General features: G+C 39.8%; 1 long non-coding RNA gene across 1 annotated transcript in view; it reads left to right on the forward strand.

The window, feature by feature from the left end:
- Nucleotides 1–6,152: 6,152 nt before the first annotated feature.
- LOC129398740 (uncharacterized) overlaps nt 6,153–23,246 on the forward strand; it is a 105,341-nt gene continuing 88,247 nt past the window's right edge. The window contains exons 1-2 of the long non-coding RNA XR_008626657.1: nt 6,153–6,909; nt 8,629–8,916. This is a non-coding gene — a long non-coding RNA (uncharacterized LOC129398740). The remainder of the gene's footprint in view (nt 6,910–8,628; nt 8,917–23,246) is intronic.

Genomic DNA, 23,246 nt, shown 5'->3' on the forward strand with positions numbered 1-23,246 from the left:
TTCCTATTTCTCAGGAAGAACAGAATGAAATGCTCTGTTTGCCAACAGTGTCCACAGAGATTAATCTGTACTCATCTTGTGGTTATGTCTGGAGAAAAGCATGAAGCCATATTTGCATAATTGTTTATAAACTCATCCTACTCCTTGGTGGGTGTGTATTTACCCCACAAGCTGCACTCAGCTGAGGTTAATACTCTCCAGAGTAACAGAAGAAGAGCTGCAATCATTTTAGTAGAGCAATTGTGTTCCTTAAGGGGCATCAGAAAGACCTAACTCTTTCACTTGACTGCTCTCTTAGCAAAGATCATTGTTAAGGTGATTTGGTTGATGAAGAAAACTGACATTTATTGAATTCCTAAGGATTTAACAAATTCATTTTGCATTCAACAGCAAGAAAAAATGTAAAGCAGTTATTACATGTCTTGTACTAGACAGGAAGCTGTAGCTCAAGAAGGTTAAATGTTTGGTCAATATCAAACAGCTACTATGTGTTGAACCAAGACTTGAGTTCAGATCAAATTCTAAAATGTTTTAGCTACATCCCAGTCCCCATTTGTTGTGTGTGTGTATGTGTTTGTCTCTGTGTGTGTGTTTGTGTGTGTGTGTGTGTGCATGTGTGTGTTTTCTAAACCTATTCCTGCTTTTAAAGAAGGGAAGAGGGTTTGAAAGGATTATTATGTGTAGTCTCTGCCTAAGAGTTTGTTTACAAAATAAATATTCAATAAACATAGGATTGAAACTTTTTATAAAGGAAGTTCAAATTTTTGGGGGGTACACACATTTATTAAGTATTCAGTGTTTCTTCTATACATTTTCTACAATACACTAGCAGCAATTGTCATCTCTCCACGCTGTTTTGGGGAGTATTTGGGTTCTTTGGGATTGGAACACAAACAAACAAAACAAAACAAATACAAAAAGTATTTTTACTCTGTCTTAGATGCACCAAGCAGGGGAGAAATTAGTCAGCTGGAACTCAGCTGTTGATGCTTTGGCTAATAGTCTACAAACATGCCAAAAATATTCTTCCTTTTCAGAAAACTGTTAGCTAAGATCATGCAAAAGCCTGTAAGAAAAGTCGAGAAATTTGTATAGTTCTCACTCTCAAGTCAAGCCCGGAAAATGGCTTGCCCCAGTGGCTGGAAGCCAGCGAGTGTGATTATGTTGGAATCAGAGATGAAGAGAGAAAGACATCTGAGCCCACATTTCTTTCATTAAACACACCAGTTCTTCTGCCAGGATCATGGAGTTATTGGATTTGACCATGAGGAGGCATAACGAAACCCAAACCACAGGAAAGAACATTATTGAACAGCTACTCTACCACATCCTGTAATACAAATATAACCAACCTCACCTATAACTATATTAAGCCCCCACAACATCCACACCAACAAGCATGTAAACAACAACAAAATAGTAAGACAGATAAATGAGGTTGAGAGTTGTTATAAAGAAAATTAAATAGAGTGATGCCACAGTAACTTAGGGTGGGGTAAAGGTTACTTTAGCTAGACTGGCCTTGGGAAAACCCTCTCCCTATATGTAATATATAAACTTGAATGATGAAAAGGAGCTATCCATCAAATATTCTGCGAAAAGAATATCCTACTAGAGCCTTTATATGTGCAAAAATCCTGAGTTGAATATAAGTGTAGTATATGTGAGAAACAAAAGTAGGACCATTGTAATAAACAGAGAGAACGATAATAGGTAGGTGCTGAGAGGAGGGATCATGAAAGGCTTGGGAGGTTATGGTTCTTACTTTGAATGTACTTTAGGTACACTGGGATATTGTTAGATAGATTTAAACAAAGGAGTTATAGGACATAATTTATACTTTAAAAATGCATTGCTGAATGGAAAATGTAGTAAAGTATAGCAAGAGGAAAAACAGAGGACAAGTGTCTATGAGCAGTAGAAAAAAAACATTTAGGGGACTTAGACTGTCATGGGTAGGGGGAGAGTGAGGCTGTTGACTAAATGAGAAGTGAAGGATTTACAGTTGTACTCCATGGAAGTAGAACATGTCAGAGGAGCCTCTGGATTTCTTGATGCCATTACTTTTTATTACATGACATGAAACATTTGTGCCACAGCACAGCTGTGCCTTGAACCCAGGAATGAATTCACGTGGAATTTTAATGGTTACACACTAATGTGGCTGGCAGTGTCTGTGACCATACACATGGAAAACAGGAGAGAGAGAGATGAAAAGAGTGAAGTAGGAGAAAATGTCAGCAACTGCTTTTAGTATTGAAAGAGTTTTAGGATCAAGTATTGATGTGAAGTCCTTGGAGAGCCACAGAAAAATCAAAAGCAAGACAGGATGGAAAGATAGAGAAGAAGGCATTAAAAAAGCAAAAATGGAAGACATAAGGATAGAAAGAGGGATTAAAGAAACAAAGAAGAACAAAGATGTATGTGATAGGGGGCATAGTAGAGACCTAAAGCCATAAACAGAAATTCCTTTCCAAATCTAGAATAACATACTTCAGAGGAACAGCAGACCTAAGAGTTTGGAACACCAATAATGAGAATTATTATTTTCCACATACCTTGCATAGGAAAGGCACTGTATTAATTGCTTTACGAGCTGCATGGGGAAACAGACTTTGAGAGGTAATTCAACTTATCCAAACCCTACAACCACTTATTTGCAAATTCAAGATTCCAATCCAGAGCTATAGAATCCCAAACCACTTATCTCACTATACATTAGCTTTATTTATTTTTGAATTGTTCATAAATAGCATCATATAGTGTGAATCTTTTTCTGGTGCCTGGTGTATTTCTTCAACATTTTGAGATTCATCAATGTTTTTGCATACTCCTTTTCATTGTTATAAAATATTTCATGACTATAACACAGCTTAGTGTTGATGAACACATATTTCCATTTTTTAAATTATTGTTATAGGCATTGAAGATAAGAACGCTCCTGAACATATCTTTTTTTTTTTTTTTTAAGACACATTCTCACTCTGCTGCCCAGGCTGGAGTGCAGTGATGCGATCGATCTTGGCTTACTGCAATCTCCGCCTCCTGGGTTCAAGCAATTCTCGTGCCTCAGCCTCTTGAGTAGCTGGATTAAAGGCATGCTACACCACACCCAGGTAATTTTGTTGTATTTTTAGTAGACACAGGGCTTCACCATGTTGGACAAGCTGGTCTCAAACTCCTGACCTCAAGTGATCCGCCCTCCTCGGTCTCCCAAAGTGCATACATCTTTTAATACACATTTTCACTCATGTCTATTGGTATATATTTAGTAGTGGAATTGCTTCATCATATGGTATACATATTTTCTGCTATTGGAGATAATGCCAAAGAATGTTCCAAAGTAGTTGTACCAAATCCCTTTATTCATAGGAATGGAAAGAGGGAGGCTCTTGATGGGGAGGAACTTGCCAAAGAAGAGGGAGCTGAGCCTGCCCTAGAACCCAGGCTGCCAGCTCTCCTAAGACATGTGCCCCTCCCAGAACACTGGTCTACTCCCCTACCCTAAATCATTCACTTCATAACATTCCCATTCATTTCTCTCATTGGTCTTCTATGTAAAATGCTTAAAATGTATTCATTCCTCTTCTCTGCATATCCAGCAGAAAATTTTTCTAAGTAGAATTAATTTTAAAATAACAAAACAAAACAGGGCAACCATTTGTGGAAAGGCTGTCTGATGGGAAAACCAGACAGCTACATCCATGGATTTTCAGTGTACCTTTGAGTCAGCTGGGATTCCTTAGTGAGTTTTGTTGCAAAGCTGAGTCATTGGCTTTTTACCACACGTACAAACAAGCATCACTGTATTTAAGAAAGAGCACATGTACCCTAAAACTTAAAGTATAATTAAAAAAAAAAAAAAAAAAAAAAGAGCAGCAGCATTTTCCAAAAAATATATTTTCCCCTCACTCTTTTTTTCCTGGACATCATGATTTCTGAAATCACCTCAAAGTAAGAGAAGCCGCCAATTTCACCAATTGCCATAACAAGCTAAACTTTTTAAAAACACATTATAACAAATATGCATATTTTAAAGCTTTACAAAAAAGAACAGAGCACAGTGAACAATTTCACTTCACAGTGTTTCATTAATTATGAAGCAAACAGATATGTGAGATCCAAAGGGTGCATGTGTGTGTGTCCATTTTGGAAACCTATTAGGAGTTATTTACTATGAAAAATCCATATAAAGCATGTTGGGTTCATGAACAGAGATCAATTTTGTAGGATCCTCACCCCTTCTCAGTGTCTGATGTTTTAATTTTTCTTTCTATTAATAAGTCCATGTGTTATTCAGCTTTGATTATAATCACTTAATAAAAACCTTGTCAAGTTGCTTCCCCCCTCTCTACATCTCTAACAATCCATCCATCCTTTTCTATCCAGGAAATTCTGTAATTCTTAGTTGGCAAAACTTATCTAATGCCTATCACATTTATTCATTGTGTCATTCATTCATTCAACAAACATTTGTTGAGTTCCTGCTTTGTGCCAAAGCCCTGGACTCACCACTAGCACTATTATATTGGAATTATATTTTTTGTGAGTTTCCTTCAAAAGAGAACATTGTCGAGATCCTACTCTCTGTGACTGCATAGTGAATGGCTTCTGAAATAATTCCCACATGTGTTAACTAATCAGAGAACTGTATTAAGACAATTTTTTGAAGTAAGTTAGAGACTCAGTGAGAAAAATGGCCACAATCAACTAGCATATCTACTAAATGTGCATGAGTAGATGAAATATGTATTTGCATTATTGTCTAATTGAATTCTTGTAAAGAAGGATTCAAACAACACAGCAGATGGAGAGAGAAAAGTCACAATTGGGCAGTTTAGCAAGCAAGGGTCAGACTGCATGTGTCTGCGAATACAGAAAAATTCCCAGCATGTGAGGCTACTGAGTGGTATTTGGAAGGCTTTGGGACATGATCCCATCACTCTTCTAATTCTCAAGAAAAAGACAACACTTTGGCAAACACCCTGTTAAGCAGCACATTGCAAAATACAAATGTATTAAACAAGAAAACCAAAAGGTGAGACTTGAATATCTGTCTGTCTGTCTGTGACACCTTGGACAAGTCACTCCTCACTTCCCTGGAATCTGTCTTCCCTTTTGCTAAAAGAGGGATAGGATCTTGATGAACTCTAAGGATGCATGGAAAAACTTGCCTGCTTCTTTCACACATCTTGCTAAATAATTGGAATGAGTGCTTTGCTTAAGATACCTTGAGAGCAAGCAGAATTCCCTCTTTCTAAGAGATAATCTGAAGAAGTCCATGTGGGCCCCTTTTGGGTGGAGTGGCCAGGCTAGTTCAGCAGATGGACACAGATTGCAGTCAGAGGCTGGTGAATCATCTGCAACACACTTTAGTCATTCAGGTGCATTTGCATTGAATTCTGTGGCTGGGAATAGGCCCCAGACTCTGTGTTTGTTTATTTCCATGGATGTCCCAGAGCTTGTTGTGAAATACGAAATTTATAAATTGTTATGTTCTATTGCTGACAGCTTTCGCCCTTCTCTTGATGATCAGCAGCCTCTTCATCCCTTCCTCCACTCTAGAGGGAGGGAATTTTTTTGCCTGAACAATGACCAGGTGTCCTGCCCTGAATTGGGAACTTAATATTGATTATCTTATATTATCCTCATAAAAAATCTGTGAAATAGGTATGATGATCCTAGTATTTAGATGTAAGAAGAGAGGCCAAGAAAGTGTAAAAAGATTGGCAAAGTTCCACAGTTAGGAAGACTCAGAGGACTTTCTTTTTCAAAGCCATGTTCTACATTATACAGCTTGTATCCTAGAAAAGAAGGTTCAGTCACACATTATTTCACTTGGATCATTTAGCTCTGCATAACAACCTTCTGAAATTGGGAAACAACATGGAGATATGTCTGAAGTCTGGAGAAATTGCAATAAAAGTTAATATTCACGTTTCTTTTCATTCTGTCCCTTTTTGGGAAAGGAGAGCATATAAATTTATGTTTGTAACTTCGGGTCAAAATTATAGTGGGGCTTCAAAACTTTTTGTGGAACTGAGCTAAATTAGTTTTGTTTTTAAAAAGAAGATTATTTCAGAGTTTGTTTATATTGATTATTGTGGCAGATTTAAATTATGGTAATGTATAAAAGTGAGGATATGCTTAGATGATAATTCAGGGAAAAATGAAAAAAGACATACAAAGTAATAATATCATTACTATAACAAAATCTTTGAAAAAAATCAGCAATCTTACTTTTCTAATTGTTTATAGGAATTAATTGAGATTGTGAAAGAAAAATAAAATCTCAGAACCCCAAACTCACTGTCAGGCCTCTGAGCCCAAGCCAAGCCATCACATCCCCTGTGACTTGCACATATACGCCCAGATGGCCTGAAGTAACTGAAGAGTCACAAAAGAAGTGAATATGCCCTGCCCCACCTTAACTGATGACATTCCACCACAAAAGAAGTGTAAATGGCTGGTCCTTGCTTTAAGTGATGACATTACCTTGTGAAAGTCCTTTTCCTGGCTCATCCTGCCTCAAAAAGCACCCCCACTGAGCACCTTGCAACCCCCACTCCTGCCCGCCAGAGAACAAACCCCCTTTGACTGTAATTTTCCTTTACCTACCCAAATCCTATAAAACGGCCCCACCCTTATCTCCCTTCTCTGACTCTCTTTTCGGACTCAGCCCGCCTGCACCCAGGTGAAATAAACAGCCATGTTGCTCACACAAAGCCTGTTTGGTGGTCTCTTCACACGGACGCGCATGAAATTTGGTGCTGTGACTCGGATCGGGGGACCTCCCTTGGGAGATCAATCCCCTGTACTCCTGTTCTTTGCTCTGTGAGAAAGATCCACCTATGACCTCAGGTCCTCAGACCAACCAGCCCAAGGAACATCTCACTAATTTTAAATCAGGTAAGCGGCCTCTTCTTACTCTCTTCTCCAACCTCTCTCACTGTCCCTCAACCACTTTCTTCTTTCCACTCTTCAATCTCTTCTTTCTCTTAATTTCAATTCCTTTCATTTTCTGGGAGAGACAAAGGAGACACGTTTTATCTGTGGACCCAAAACTCTGGCGCCGGTCACGGACTGGGACGGCAGCCTTCCCTTGGTGTTTAATCATTGCAGGGACGCCTCTCTGATTGTTCAACCACGTTTCAAAGGTGTCAGAGCACGCAGGGACGCCTGCCTTGGTCCTTCACCCTTAGTGGCAAGTCCCGCTTTTCTGGGGAAGGGGCAAGTACCCCAACCCCTTCTCTCCTTGTCTCTACCCCTTCTCTGCTTTCCTGGGGCAGGGGCAAGTACCCCTCAACCCCTTCTCCTTCACCCTTAGCGGCAAGTCCCGCTTTTCTGGGGCAGGGGCGAGTACCCCTCAACCCCTTCTCCTTCATCCTTAGTGGCAAGTCCCGCTTTCCTAGGGGGCAAGAACCCCCAAATCACTTATTTCCACACCCCAACCTCTTATCTCTGTGCCCCAATCCCTTATTTCCGCACCCTGACCTCTTATCTCTGTGCCCCAATCCCTTATTTCCGTGCCCCAACCCCTACTCTGCTTTTCTGGAGGGCAAGAACCCTCCACCCCTTCTCACTGTCTCTACTCTTTTCTCTGGGCTTGCCTCCTTCACTATGGGTAAGCTTCCACCTTCCATTCCTCCTTCTTCTCCCTTAGCCTGTGTTCTCAAAAACTTAAAACCTCTTCAACTCACACCTGACCTAAAACCTAAATGCGTTTTCTTCTGCAATGCCACTTGACCCCAATACAAACTCGACAGTAGTTCCAAATAGCCAGAAAATGGCACTTTGAATTTTTCCATCGTGCAAAATCTAAATAATTCTTGTCATAAAATAGGCAAACAGTCTGAGGTGACTGACGTCCAGGCGTCCTTTTACACATCAGTCCCTTCCTAGTCTCTGTGCCCAGTGCAACTCGTCACAAATCTTCCTTCTTTCCCTCCCGCCTGTCCCCTCAGTACCAACCCCAAGCGTCGCTGAGTCTTTCTAATCTTCCTTTTCTACAGCCCCATCTGAACTCTCCCTTCCTCCCCAGGCTGCTCCTCGCCAGGCCGAGCTAGGTCCCAATGCTTCCTCAGCCTCCGCTCCTCCACCCTATAATCTTTTTATTACCTCCCCTCCTCACACCTGGTCCGGCTTACAGTTTCGTTCGGTGACTAGCCCTCCCCCACCTGCCCAGCAATTTACTCTTAAAAACGTGGCTGGAGCTAAAGGCATAGTCAAGGTTAATGCTCCTTTTTCTTTATCCCAAATCAGATAGCGTTTAGGCTCTTTTTCATCAAATATAAAAATCCAGCCCAGTTCATGACTTGTTTAGCAGCAACCCTGAGACACTTTACAGCCCTAGACCCTAAAAAGTCAAAAGGCCGTCTTATTCTCAAAATACATTTTATTACCCAATCTGCTCCCGACATTAAATAAAACTCCAAAAATTAAATTCCGGCCCTCAAACCCCACAACAGGATTTAATTAACCTCGCCTTCAAGGTGTACGATAATAGAAAAAAGTTGCAATTCCTTGCCTCCACTGTGAGACAAACCCCAGCCACATCTCCAGCACACAAGAACTTCCAAACGCCTGAACCGCAGCAGCCAGGCATCCCTCCAGAACCTCCTCCCACAGGAGCTTGCTACACGTGCCGGAAATCTGGCCACTGGGCCAAGGAAGGCCCGCTGCCCGAGATTCCTCCTAAGCCGCATCCCATCTGTGTGGGACCCCACTGAAAATCGGACTGTTCAACTCACCTGGCAGCCACTCCCAGAGCCCCTGGAACTCTGGCCCAAGGCTCTCTGACTGACTCCTTCCCAGATCTTCTCGGCTTAGCGGCTGAAGACTGACACTGCGCAATCGCCTCGGAAGGCCCCTAGACGATCACGGACGCCGAGCTTCCAGTAACTCTCACAGTGGAAGGTAAGCCCGTCCCCTTCTTAATCAATATGGAGGCTACCCACTCCACATTACCTTCTTTTCAAGGGCCTGTTTCTCTTCCCTCCATAACTGTTGTGGGTATTGATGGCCAGGCTTCTAAACCTCTTAAAATTCCCCAACTCTGGTGCCAACTTAGACAATACTCTTTTAAGCACTCCTTTTTAATTATCCCCACCTGCCTAGTTCCCTTATTAGGCTGAGACACTTTAACTAAATTATCTGCTTCCCTGACTATTCCTGGACTACAGCTGTATCTCATTGCCACCCTCCTTCCCAATCCAAAGCCTCCTTTGCGTCCTCCTCTTGTATCCCCCACCTTAACCCACAAGTATAAGATACCTCTACTCCCTCCTTGGCGACCGATCACGCACCCCTTACCATCTCATTAAAACCTCATCACCCTTACCCCACTCAACGCCAATATCCCATCCCGCAGCACGCTTTAAAAAGATTAAAGCCTGTTATCACTCGCCTGCTACAGCATGGCCTTTTAAAGCCTATAAACTCTCCTTACAATTCCCCCATTTTACCTGTCCTAAAACCAAACAAGCCTTACAAGTTAGTTCAGGATCTGCGCCTTATCAACCAAATTGTTTTGCCTATCCACCCTGTGGTGCCAAACCCATATACTCTCCTATCCTCAATACCTGCCTCTATAACCCATTATTCTGTTCTAGATCTCAAACATGCTTTCTTTACTATTCCTTTGCACCCTTAATCCCAGCCTCTCTTCACTTCCACTTGGACTGACCCTGACACCCATCAAGCTCAGCAAATTACCTAGGCTGTACTGCCGCAAAGCTTCACAGACAGCCCCCATTACTTCAATCAAGCCCAAATGTCTTCCTCATCTGTTACCTATCTCGGCATAATTCTCATAAAAACACACGTGCTCTCCCTGCCAATCGTGTCCGACTGATCTCTCACACCCCAGCACCTTCTACAAAACAACAACTCCTTTCCTTCCTAGGCATGGTTAGCGTGGTCAGAATTCTTACACAAGAGCCAGGACCACACCCTGCAGCCTTTCTGTCCAAACAACTTGACCTTACTGTTTTAGCCTAGCCCTCATGTCTGCGTGCAGCAGCTGCCGCTGCATTAATACTTTTAGAGGCCCTCAGAATCACAAACTATGCTCAACTCACTCTCTACAGTTCTCATAATTTCCAAAATCTATTTTCTTCCTCATACCTGACGCATATACTTTCTGCTTCCCGGCTCCTTCAGCTATACTCACTCTTTGTTAAGTCTCCCACAATTACCGTTGTTCCTGGCCCAGACTTCAATCTGGCCTCCCACATTATTCCTGATACCACACCTGACCCCCATGACTGTATCTCTCTGATCCACCTGACATTCACCCCATTTCCCCAAATTTCCTTCTTTCCTGTTCCTCACCCTGATCACGCTTGATTTATTGATGGCGGTGCCACCAGGCCTAATCACCACACACCAGCAAAGGCAGGTTATGCTATAGTACAAGCCACTAGCCCGCCTCTTAGAACCTCTCATTTCATTTCCATCGTGGAAATCTATCCTCAAGGAAATAACTTCTCAGTGTTCCACCTGCTATTATACTACTACTCCTCAGGGATTATTCAGGCCCCCTCCCTTCTCTACACATCAAGCTCGAGGATTTGCCCCACCCAGGACTGGCAAATTAGCTTTACTCAACATGCTCGGAGTCAGATAACTAAAATACCTCTTAGTCTAGGTAGATACTTTCACTGGATAGGTAGAGGCCTTTCCTACAGGGTCTGAGAAGGCCACTGCAGTCATTTCTTCCTTTCTGTCAGACATAATTCCTCAGTTTAGCCTTCCCACCTCAGTACAGTCTGATAACAGACGAGCCTTTATTAGTCAAATCAGCCAAGCAGTTTTTCAGGCTGTTAGTATTCAGTGAAGCCTTTATATCCCTTATGGTCCTCCATCTTCAAGAAAAGTAGAATGGACTAAAGGTCTTTTAAAAACACACCTCACCAAGCTCAGCCACCAACTTAAAAAGGACTGGACAATACTTTTACCACTTTCGCTTCTCAGAATTCAGGCCTGTCCTCGGAATGCTACAGGGTACAGCCCATTTGAGCTCCTGTATAGACGCTCCTTTTTATTAGGCCCCAGTCTCATTCCAGACACCAGACCAACTTAGACTGTGCCCCAAAAAAGAACGTGTCATGCCTACTATCTTCTATCTAGTCATACTCCTATTCACCGTTCTCAACTACTCATACATGCCCTGCTCTTGTTTACACTGCCAGTTTACACTGTTTCTCCAAGCCATCACAGCTGATATCTCCTGGTGCTATCCCCAAACTGCCACTCTTAACTCTTGAAGTAAATAAATAATCTTTGCTGGCAGGACTATGCTGAATCTCCTTAGGCACTCTCTAATCAGATATCCTGAGTCGTCCCAATTCTTAGACCTTTTATACCTGTTTTTCTCCTTCTGTTATTCCATTTAGTTTCTCAATTCATCCAAAACCGTATCCAGGCCATCACCAATCATTCTACACGACAAATGTTTCTTCTAACATCCCCACAATATCACCCCTTACCACAAGACCTCCCTTCAGCTTAATCTCTCCCACTCTAGGTTCCCACGCTGCCCCTAATCCCACTTGAAGCAGCCCTGAGAAACATCGCCCATTCTCTCTCCATATCACCCCCCAAAAATTTTCACCACCCCAACACTTCAACACCATTTTGTTTTATTTTTATTATTAATATAAGAAGGCAGGAATGTCAGGCCTCTGAGCCCAAGCCAAGCCATCACATCCCCTGTGACTTGCACATATATGCCCAGATGGCCTGAAGTAACTGAAGAATCACAAAAGAAGTGAATATGCCCTGCCCCACCTTAACTGATGACATTCCACCATAAAAGAAGTGTAAATGGCTGGTCCTTGCTTTAAGTGATGACATTACCTTGTGAAAGTCCTTTTCCTGGCTCATCCTGGCTCAAAAAGCACCTCCACTGAGCACCTCGCAACCCCCACTCCTGCCCACCAGAGAACAAACCCCCTTTGACTGTAATTTTCCTTTACCTACCCAAATCCTACAAAACGGCCCCACCCTTATCTCCCTTCGCTGACTCTCTTTTCGGACTCAGCCAGCCTGCACCCAGGTGAAATAAACAGCCATGTTGCTCACACAAAGCCTGTTTGGTGGTCTCTTCACACGGACGCACAGGAAAATCACTATGCCAAAGGGAAAAGTTCAGCTTGGGAACTGATTCACTTGAAAAACGACAACAGTGACAACAACAAAACTGACTTCGTTTTGTTCCCAAACAGATAGCTATAATTTCACATGCTTTTTTTTTTTTTTTTTTTTTTTTTTTGAGATAGAGTCTCTCTGTGTCATTGAGGCTGGAGTGCAGTGGTGCGCTCTCTGCTCACTGCAACCTCTGCCTCCTGGGTTCAAGTGATTCTCCAGCCTTAGCCTCCTGAGTAGCTGGGACTACAGGCACACACCTCCACTCAAAAATATATAATTTTTTATATTTTAGTAGAGACGGGGTTTCACCACATTGGCCAGGCTGGTCTCAAACTTCTGACCTTGTGATCCGTCTGCCTCGGCCTCCCAAAGTTGTGGGATTACAGGCATGAGCCACTGCACCCAGCCTGGCTTATTTTATCTTACATAAAATGTAGATTTCCTGAGCGCCGGATGAATGAATGAATAATTGACTTTTTCCCCCTCTTCCTCCCTTTTCACATGTAAAATGTGGATTCAGTGAGACTAATCAAAGCCTCACGAAAATGTAACCACTTGCCTCATTGCCTACCCTCCCTCTTTTTTTCTTCTTTCCCCTCCTGCCCTCTTTTCCCCCTTTAAATATTGACGTTCTCAAAACCTTCTTTGGAAAAAAGCACAGGCCACAGATCCAGCTGCAACTTGTCTTTCTTTCTTTCTTTTCTTTTTTTTCCCCCAGGAGTGTCCTCAATCTTGGCAAAATAAACTTCTGACTTGATTGAGATCTATCTCACATTTTTTTTTGGTTTAAAAGATCTTAGAACAGTATGTGAGTTCTAAGTTCATGGCAGCCTTAATAAGTTCTAGAAACCATGGTCCTCAGTAGCCTGAATCCTCTGATAAGTGGTAGTTTTTCCAGGCCATTATCTGCAGTTTTTCCAGGATCAATTGATTAGTCCTTCTATCTACTGATCTTGAATACATCTGCAACAGCACTGTCCAATCTTTTGGCTTCCCTGGGCCACACTGAATGAATTGTCTTGGGCCACACATAAAATACACTAACACTAATGATAACTGATGGGCTAAAAAAAAAAAAAAATCACACAAAAAAATCTCATAATGTCTTAAGAAAGTTCACAAATTTGTGTTGGGCCACATTCAAAGCCATGCTGGGCTGCATGAGGCCTACAGGCCGTGGGTTGGACAAGCTTGATCTATAAGGTTCTGTAGTGCTGCTCCGAATTTAAAAAATAAATGAAAAGAAAAGGACAATTTGAGGACAGGCAGTACTAGAACAAGGTTATATGTATTTAGAACATGGAGAGTGAATTTGTGGCAGGAAACTGCTACTGAAGACGCCCCTGAAGGGAAACAGATGTCTCCCTGTCCCTGGCTCACGTGAGCTCAAAAGAAGTGCGCTGGTGAGGCAAAACATCAGCAACATTTGCATTCCAAAAAAAATGCCTTTAAAAAATATCAGCTTCATAACAAGTCTTAATATCAAGTAGTGTTTGTCCCTCCTATTCATTTTTTTTTAAAAATTATTTTGTCTATTCTAGGCCCCATGCTTTTCCATATAAATTATAGAAGTAGTACGTTAACTTCTACAGAAATCTCTTCTAGGCTTTTGCTTGTATTTGCATTGAAGCTATAGATCCATTTTGGAGGAATTAGCATTCTAGTAATATTGAGCTAAAAAAAATTGAGAGGCACCCCCTGTATATGTTCAAAGTTCTCTCTTTGTGCAACTAACTCCTCTCTATTACTCTGTACTGAGAATTCTAGCCTCCTTGGTCTCCTAGGACTCATTTCTGTCTCCTCAACTTAGGGAACCTTTTCTGTTCAGACTGCATTCCTTTTCTTGCTGCTAGGCCTGGAAACTCTTCTCCAGATGATAAGCTGTGGCAATTACAATGTTCACCTTGTTTCCTGTCTCTCAGGGATCACTGCCCTTCATTGCCTGATGTCTTGAAAACCATTGGTTCATATATTTTGTTTGTTGGTAGTTTCCGTGGAGTAAGAGACTAAATATGATCCCTGTCACTCTTTTTTGAGAAATCAAAGTTAGATATTTATTTTTTAATAAGTTTTAATAAAGAGAGTAAAAGCATTTTATTGTTATATACATATTTACAATTTCCGATTCTGTCCACTTCTTCGTGTAAGTGCTAAATTATTTCTGGTTATCTTCTATTTGAAAGATTTTTTTAAAGCATTTCTTCTAGAGTTAGTTGACCAAAGACAAGCTCTTTCGGTTTTCTTTTTGTCTGTAAAATTCTTTATTTTGCTTTAGCATTTTAAATATATTCATGTTGATAGAATATTCCAGATTGACTTGTTTTTAATTTTGTTTTTGTCTTTATTCAATACTTTAATAATGTTGCTTTACTTTCCTCTGAGTTCTATTTTTCCTGATGAGTATTCAGCATTACCTTTTATCCTCTGTGCATAATGTGTTGTTTTTGTTTGTCTGATCACAACATTTTTTTATCATTGGTTTAAGAAATTTCATTACGATGTGCCTTGTTGTAGTTTTCCTCGTGTTTCTCCTGCTTGTTATTTGTGCTCCTGGGATATGTGAGTTTATAATTTTCTTTGAATGTGGAGAATCTTCAGTCATTATTTCTTTAAATACTGTCTTGTTATTCTTTCTCTCTCTTCCCTCCTTTGGGGACTCCAATTACACATATATGTGGTTGCTTCTAGTTGTCCCATAGCTCACAGATTTCTTGGCTATGGTGATGTCTGTCATGTTTCTGCATGCAAAATTTTAATTACCATATTTGTAATTAGTAAGCATTATGTGTGGAGATAATTTGAAACTATTTAAATAGTATGCCTTTCATCATCCCTAATGGTAGTATACATCGATGCATACAATGAATATTACAATGGTGTTTTCCAAGTGGTAATTTTTATTTACATTATTCCTCTTATATTTATCAGTGTAATTCTATCTGACAGGCAGAATAATGGTCCTCCCAAAATGGCTATGTCTTAAACCCCAGAACTTGTGTATATACTATGTTTCATGGCAAGGAGGAAATCAGATTGTAGATGAAATTATATAGGCTAATCAGACGACCTTAAGAAAAGGAGCTCAGTTTGGATGGCCCAGATGGTCCTATGTAACCACAAGGGTCCTTTAAGTGGAGGAGATGTGGAAGAGTTGTGTCAGATCCATATGGGAAAAATTCTGCTGATTATCCCTGACACTGATGATGGAAGGAACCACAATCCTAGGAATGCAGGAAGTCTGTTGAAGCTGGAAATGGGAAGAAAATGTATTCTCCCTTAGAGCTTTCTGTAAGAAATCTACTTCGGCTCACACTTGATTTTATCCCAGTGAGACCCATTTCAAACTTCTGACCTCCAGAACTATAATTTTTTAATTTAAGAATTTGTTTTCTTTAATAAATTTGTAGTACAACATTACTCCAAAAACATCATTTTTGCCCAACATAATTTCATTGTAATAGTAATGAGAAAAAAAATTAAACTGATTTTCGGCCAGAGAGCCACATCCTTCCTATGTCTGAATGAGTTTTCTTCAGGTACTGGGGTTTCCCCTTACATTCTAAAGATGTGCATGTCAGGTTAATTGATGTGTCTAAATTGTCTGAATGAGTGTGAGTGCATGCGTGTGCATGTGTTTGTATGTATGTATGTGTATGTGTGAGTGAGTGTGCTCTGCCATAGAATGGCATCTGGTCCAGTATTGGGTCCCACCTTGCTTCCTGAGTTGCCAGGATAGAGTCTAGCCCCTGGTGACCCTGAACTGGAATAATTGGGTAAATAATTATCTTACTTTTGTTTCAGTGTTTAATGTTAGTAATTTTTTAGTCTTTATTTTGAAGTTTGGTAATTTTTTTTTTGTGACCAGCAATATATGCTAGGAAATGAACTCTTGTTATATCAATTAGCCTATGGTAAAATTGATTTCCTGAACCAGTTGAAAAGTCAGAGTTTTCAAAAATCTATCCACTATGTAAAGTGAAGAGTCACCATAATTTGTTACAATAACAATAGGAAACTAATAGATCGTACCATAAGAAAGGGTATCTTTTTCCCTCTACTTATTTGCTGACATTCATTCATTTATTCATTCACTTATTCCTTTGTTATATCAGCATAAATTTATGGATATTTATTTTATTTTATAACTTACATCATTCAGTGTTTTTATTTTCTATTTTTTGCTTGACTCAACCCAGACTTAGCCATTCAGCTTTCTTCATATCGACTCCTCTGTCCTTTCTGCATGTCTCTGTTATATGATGAGCACTTTCTCACCCATCTCTGTTATATGATGAGCACTTCCTCACCCGGCAGTGCTTACACTCTTAACCCAATGCTACACTGACCTTCATGAATCATATTTCATATACTTAGTTGCTTCTCAGAATTACTAGTGAACTTGATATATCAAAAAAACAATGTGGTCTGCAAAAGGAAAAAATGTTAAAAGCCATATGAATACTCACATCTTTAAAAGTCTGATTAAAGATGTTCACAACCATTCACGACTAACGTTTGAAATCGATATAAAGGAAACCATATCAGTTCTCAAAATGCCCTTGTTCCACAATTGAAATTGACATCTTGTGCTGCAATTTTGTTTCTTCATGCCTTCATGTCAGCATTTATTTATGCCCTTGTTTTAATCTAAAAGGAAGTCAGAATACAAGTTTCCAACACGGATAAAAGCTCATCAAAACCAAAACTTAAACTTCCAAAACTAATGAATCAGTGATTATTACCAATATAATCCAAAGAGTTTTTGCTTCATTAATGCTTACCTTTAAAATGTTAAGTTAAATATGTATTTACAGTTCATTAATAACCTACCATGCAGCAGAGGTATTTGAGGCCACTAAAAATTGAAAATAATTCTATAAAATTAATCTTCATGATTACTCTATAGGTAATGAGAACATGAAATTTGATTTACAAACTACTTCTCAAAAATACAGGTGCTGTACAGAATAAGACTTACTTACAAATGAGATAAAATATATATTGGTGCCTCATGGCAGAACTATGGGGAATGTGTAACTTTTGTAGGCTGCCTCAATAGTCTTCATGCACTTGAATAATTTTAGAGCATTGGGCTGTTATTCTTTAAATATTTCCCTAATAAAATAAGTAGCCTTCTGGACTTTTCAAAATTCCAGCTCAAAAATCTAACTCAGCAGTGTTTTAGGTATTTAAATAAGAAATGACATCATTTACCTATAGAAGAATGCTCCAAGACAAACCAACAGTACTTCCTTGGTTAAAAAAAGAAAGAGAGAGAAAACCAGTCTTTCAATAAGATGAGAAAGAGGCCAAGCAAGGAAAGCAGTCTCACATAACCACTGTTAGTAAGGGATAGCTCCTGAATGTAAATCCAGACTGGATGATGGCAAATTCAGTGTTTTTTAATTCATTACAGCTGCAGACAGGCAGAAAAATACTGCGTATCTATGAGGAGATAGCACTTCAGGTGCACCTTAAAGGCTAGATATGGTTTAAGGGTAGGCATTATTGAAGAAAGAGCAGAGGCAGAAGGTTAGCATTCCACACAGAAAGTCAATCTGAAATAAAAGCACAGAACTAGAAACTTTGGGCAATTAATTCAGTCTGTTAACAGTAACATACGAAGAGCCATAATGGGAAACTGGAATCAAGTTGGAGGTACACTGTGATGAGCCTTGAATGACACCCCTAGGTGAAGGACATCATATTTGCCTTCCAAGCATCCACTACTGCATCTCTCCACAATGGCTCATTTTGTTTGGCTAGAAATTCCTTTAATTCATGCTTCTACAGTTGGTCCTGATTCTCCTCAACTAACAGATTACAGCAGTCCCACAAATCTTCCCACAGGGTTCAACTCAGAGATGGGTTTTAAACCGAAACCTAAGGCAGTCAACTCCTAATATCGCTATAGATTCAACGATTGGTTCAGAGGTAGGTCCATACCTTAAGAAGAAGCCATTGAAAAAAATCCCTTGACTCTTGTTTGTCTCTCTGCCTCTAGATCATGTGGAGTGCAGACAGAATACCCATGACTGCTTTAAACATTTTTCCATTCATGAGAAAGGCTGGCTAAAGAATAAAGCTGACATTTGGAGGGGAACTAAGAGAATAACAGAGAAACAGCTTACACCTTTGCATTAGTAAATTTTCACACTGCTATAAAGAAATACCTGAGACTGGGTAATTTATAAAGGAAAGGGGTTTAACTGACTCACAGTTCCACATGGTTGGGGAGGCCTCAGGAAACTCGCAATCATGGCCGAAGGGGAAACAATACCTGTTACATGGCAACAGGAGAAAGAGAAAGAGAATGAAGCGGGAAGGGGCCCCTTATAAAACCATCAGATCTCGCGAGAACTCACTCACTATCATGAGAACAGCATGAGGAAAACAGCCTACCAGGTTTTTCCTTAGACACAAGGGAATTATGGGGATTACAATTCAAAATGAAATTTAAGTAGGAACACAGATCCAAACCATATAAAACCTTATTAAATTGTGTCTATAGTGCAAATTACCTGTGGATTTCTCAGGGATATAAAACAATATATTCTCATTACCTTTCAAATTATTGTGAGTTTGTTATTGTTCTTTGCAATCAAAAGTATCCTGATAGATTAATTATTTAGAAAAGAGGAAACGTTTGAAGGTTTTCAAATGTGGATATAAAATGATCAGTGTGGTATTATTGAAAGATGCTTTTGATATCTCAGTGGAAGCTGGATTGGAGTAGGCCGTTTGGAAACAAAGAGAAAGAAAAATGGGGATGATATTACACTCATTTAAATGGAAGATGAATCCTAACTTCACATATGGCAGTGATATAGGAATGTGGATAAACTGAGGAACATGAACAGGGTCAAACCGAAGAGTATCTTTAGTGTTGACAACCAAGTGAGAAATAGTATTTGACTCATATTTTAGGCTCTGCTCATTCATCCCTCTCCCCTTAAGGGGTAGAACATGCTAATGTGAATTTCTAAGTGAGTTATGTATGGGAACTGATCTTTGACATGGTCCTGGCATGGAAATAACAAACAGGACTCCATTACTTCAGATTATCAATTGTCCAGTTCCTGGAGCCCAATCATGATGGAGCATCGCTACAGAGTGAGAGGGCAAGAGAAAGAAAAGGACAGATGGAGGGGGAACAAGAGTAGAATGGGTAGAGAGGTGATCGAGGGTTGGATGGCTTCCAGGAAAATGTTGATCCCAAATAACTTGACTGAGGTGTTACATAATAAAATTATGTAACAATGATAATAATGATAATCATAATACTAATCAAGTTATTATCATAATAGACATTAATTCTTCTTAAGCAGTTACCACATTTCAGCCACTGTACAAACAATTTATATGCTCTACCTTACTCAAGTCTTAGAAAGAAATTTGCTCAAGACCAAACAGCTATGAAGATTTGGAGCTGGTATGGAACAGAGTATGCCTGACCACATGGTTGTAGAAACATAATTTTTAAAAATGATAGCATCCAGGTCCTCACCTCCCTAGTTGAATCTCTTACCAACTGACACTTCAACTCTAACCTGTAACAGTTTTCCTTTCTATTGCTAGTCTTTTCTCACACATTCTTCTTATTCAGCTTGAATATCACTTCTCCTGACATAACTTGCATGGCTTTCTGGATCCGAAAAACACTCTCCCATGGTATATCGCTCCATGATAGTGTTAAATGCTAAGTTGTCCACTTTCCATGATAAACCAGAGACTATACAGATACTTGACTGTTTTGCTCTCTGATTGACACACAATGATTATTCATTAATTGTGTTGAATAAATGAATGCAGTCAGAAGGGGAGTGTGTTGGGAAGACAACGTTATTTGTAAGAAAAAATATGTGTGTCTATTTGTGTGTGTGCAGGGAGGGGGGGCTTGCTTTCATAAATAAGATTTAAACAACAGCAAGAATATGCTTAGGCTTTTTTTTCCAGTGTCCCGGGGCCTGTCTCGGTGAGGAGGACTTCTGCATTGGGTAGCAAGGCATGGTTGTGTATGTCTATGCTTCCCACATCTCCTTTTAAATGGCTAGATTTAGCAAGAAAATTTCAACTTCAAATAGTCTCCAAAGACATGGTTGGTGACCAGCATAATACTTTTGGTGGCAAAAGGAAAAAAAATGAAAGTAATGCAAGAAATGGTCAAAGAGAAAAGAGGCCAGACAATTCAATCTCCTTCCACAAGCACTCAAGCAATTAAAATAAAAACAATTACTCATATACATAGAGCAGGTCAGCACTTTTATTTTATTATTGTTTTTACAGAACAAGGGAAATGCATAACTTCTAAGAGGCAGCGATATAAATATTTCAGCTGATAGTAAGTCCAGGACCAACAAGGTAAAATAAACTAGATTTAAACAATCAATTTTACACAGAACTGCAAAAGATATTGCGAAATTCTGCAAAATTGCAGATCCAATTTCCCTAGAATATACTTCAGCCTATGAAAACCTTGACAATTATTTGTGTTGGAGGACAAGGCATAAATGCAGACAATGGGAAAACAAACACTCAATCATCTGGTTTCAGAATGGCACAGGGTCTAAAAAATGCCTGTTTGTCTCTTCGTCCCTGAAACCTGGAGCTGGTCTTCTGATCTCTATACCTTCTAATACATACATTTCCAGTAACAATAAATATGGGTTCTTTGGGAAGAGGCTAGAAAGACTCACTAGTCACAGTAAGCTTTGGCCTTCCTCTTAGTATGAAGAGGCTTTCTGCATTTTGGAACTTCATACTTAGTTTTCCTTCGGATTTTCTTTGAGGAGAAATTACTATGTGCAGCCAGGCACAGTGGTTCACACCTATAATCCCAGCACTTTGGGAGGCTGAGGTGAGTGGATAACTTGAGGCCAGGAGTTCGAGACCAGCCTGGCCAACATGGTGAAACCTTGTCTTTACTAAAAATACAAAAGTTAGCCTGATGTGGTGGCACACACCTGTAATCCTAGCTACTCAGGAAGGTGAGTCAGGAGAATCACTTGAACCCAAGAGGCGAAGGTTGCTGTGAGCCAAGATCATGCCACTGCACTTCAGCCTGGGTGACAGAGTGAGACTGTCTCAAAAAAAAAAAAAAAAAAAAAAATTATTGTGTGGTAGACACGTGGTCATCCAAAGGTTTTTATTTTTAATAAAACCTTGCATTATGACATTCTGAAGTTTTGTCTTTCTTTATCTACTGGCCAACATTCAGATTATCAGTCTGAAATCACAGATCTGACTCTTATGCCACTGCTCATTTCCTTTCTGTGACCACTGATTGTCTTCAGGACAATCTCCAAACTCCTGAACCTGGCACACAAAGTTCTCATGCTCTGTCCTTGCTGAAATCTTTAACCTCATTTCCCACTACTGCCTAATTTAAGTCCCACTCTTCACTCATACAGAAGTGTGTGGTGATTCTTAGCTGTCTGGATTGTGGCACGCCTTCAGCACTGCTGTGCGGAGTGATTTCCCACCTCTCACACCCAGTTCTACCACCTGTCTTCTCACTCCATCCTTGTCTATCTAGTGAATTTCTATATAACCTTTAATCTGAGCTCAATAATTACCTTCTTTGAGAAAACTTTTCTTATTCTCACAGGCAGATATTGGAATTGTGTATATAGTTAACTTCAAGTTGTTGAGACCTCCACTGACCACTTAGGATGCTCTATCATTCCTTTTTACTTACAAATCAATTTCTTCAACAAGGCTATGCCTCTTAGGGCAAAGACTGTGTATTATTTTTCTCTGAGTCCCCTGGCTCAGGATCTTGCTTGATGCAAAATCAGTACTCAGAAAATAGTTGTTGGTTTCAGAGGCTGTAAATTTTTGTTCAGTTTTCATTCATTCATTCATTCATTCAATAAACGTTCATTGAGTTTCCATCCTGGGCCAGCCTTCATACTAGGTACTGAGGATGTAATAGTGGGTAAAATAGATAATACCCCAGATCTTATGAAGTATACTGACTGAAAGAGGAGTCAGAAATTATTCCCTGATCCCAGTGGTCAACATACATCTACAAATTAACCCTAAATGAAAGGCTGTTATTATGATACTGTGATTGGTGGATTAGGGTAGGCTACACCGATGGAGTGACCATTACACTTGGATATGAGCAATAATCTGACATTAAGGATTTAGAGGTGGGAAATGGAGATTATGTCACATAGAAGAGCTGGAGCATTTAGAAGTTCTGTAATGAGAAGAAGCACGGTTTATTTCAATGAACACAATGCACAGAGAAGAAAGATTTAGGCCAGTAATTCTCAACCAGGAGCAATTTTGATCCCCCAGGATACATTTGGCAATATGGAGACATTTTGATTGTCACACCTGGGGTATGGTGTGGGTATCTAGTGGGTGGAGACCAGAAATGCTACTAAATATCTTACTGATGCTGAGGAAAGCCCCCAACATATCAATAATGCCAATGTTGAGAGGCCTTAATCAAATTTAGTATTAAATGAGGCTTTAATACATTTTAAGTGTCAAAATGAAGCTTTTATTTATTTTAGGGTTTGGCTTTTTGTATGTGTGTGTTTGATTTTATTTATTTATGTTTAATATTAGATTCAGAAGATACATGTGCATGTATGTTACATGCGTGATGCTGCGTGATGCTGATAATTTAATAATCAGCATCTTATTATTACATTATTATGTAATTATATATAATATAATAATAATTATATTATTAGGATATTATTAGATAATAATTGTTGTATTATTAGGATATTATTCTAACAATCATGCTATCCAAGTACCGACCAGAGTAAACAGTGGGTAGTTTTTCAACACTTATCTGCATCCTTCCCTCTCCACTTTTGGAGTGGCCCATACCTATTGATACCATCTTTGTGTCCATGTGTACCCAGTGTTTAGCTTCCACTTATAAATGAGAATATGCGGTATTTGGTTGTCTGTTTCTGCCTTAATTCACTTAGGCTAATGGCCTCCAGCTGCATCCATGTTTCCATGTTGCTGCAAAGAATGCAATTTCATTCTTTTTTTTGGCTGCATAGTATTCCATGGTGCATATGTGCCACATTTTCTTTACGCAGTTCACTGTTGATGGGCACCTAGTT

Source organism: Pan paniscus, chromosome 11 (assembly GCF_029289425.2).
Source record: "Pan paniscus chromosome 11, NHGRI_mPanPan1-v2.0_pri, whole genome shotgun sequence".
In the NCBI taxonomy this organism is placed as follows: Eukaryota; Metazoa; Chordata; class Mammalia; order Primates; family Hominidae; genus Pan; species Pan paniscus.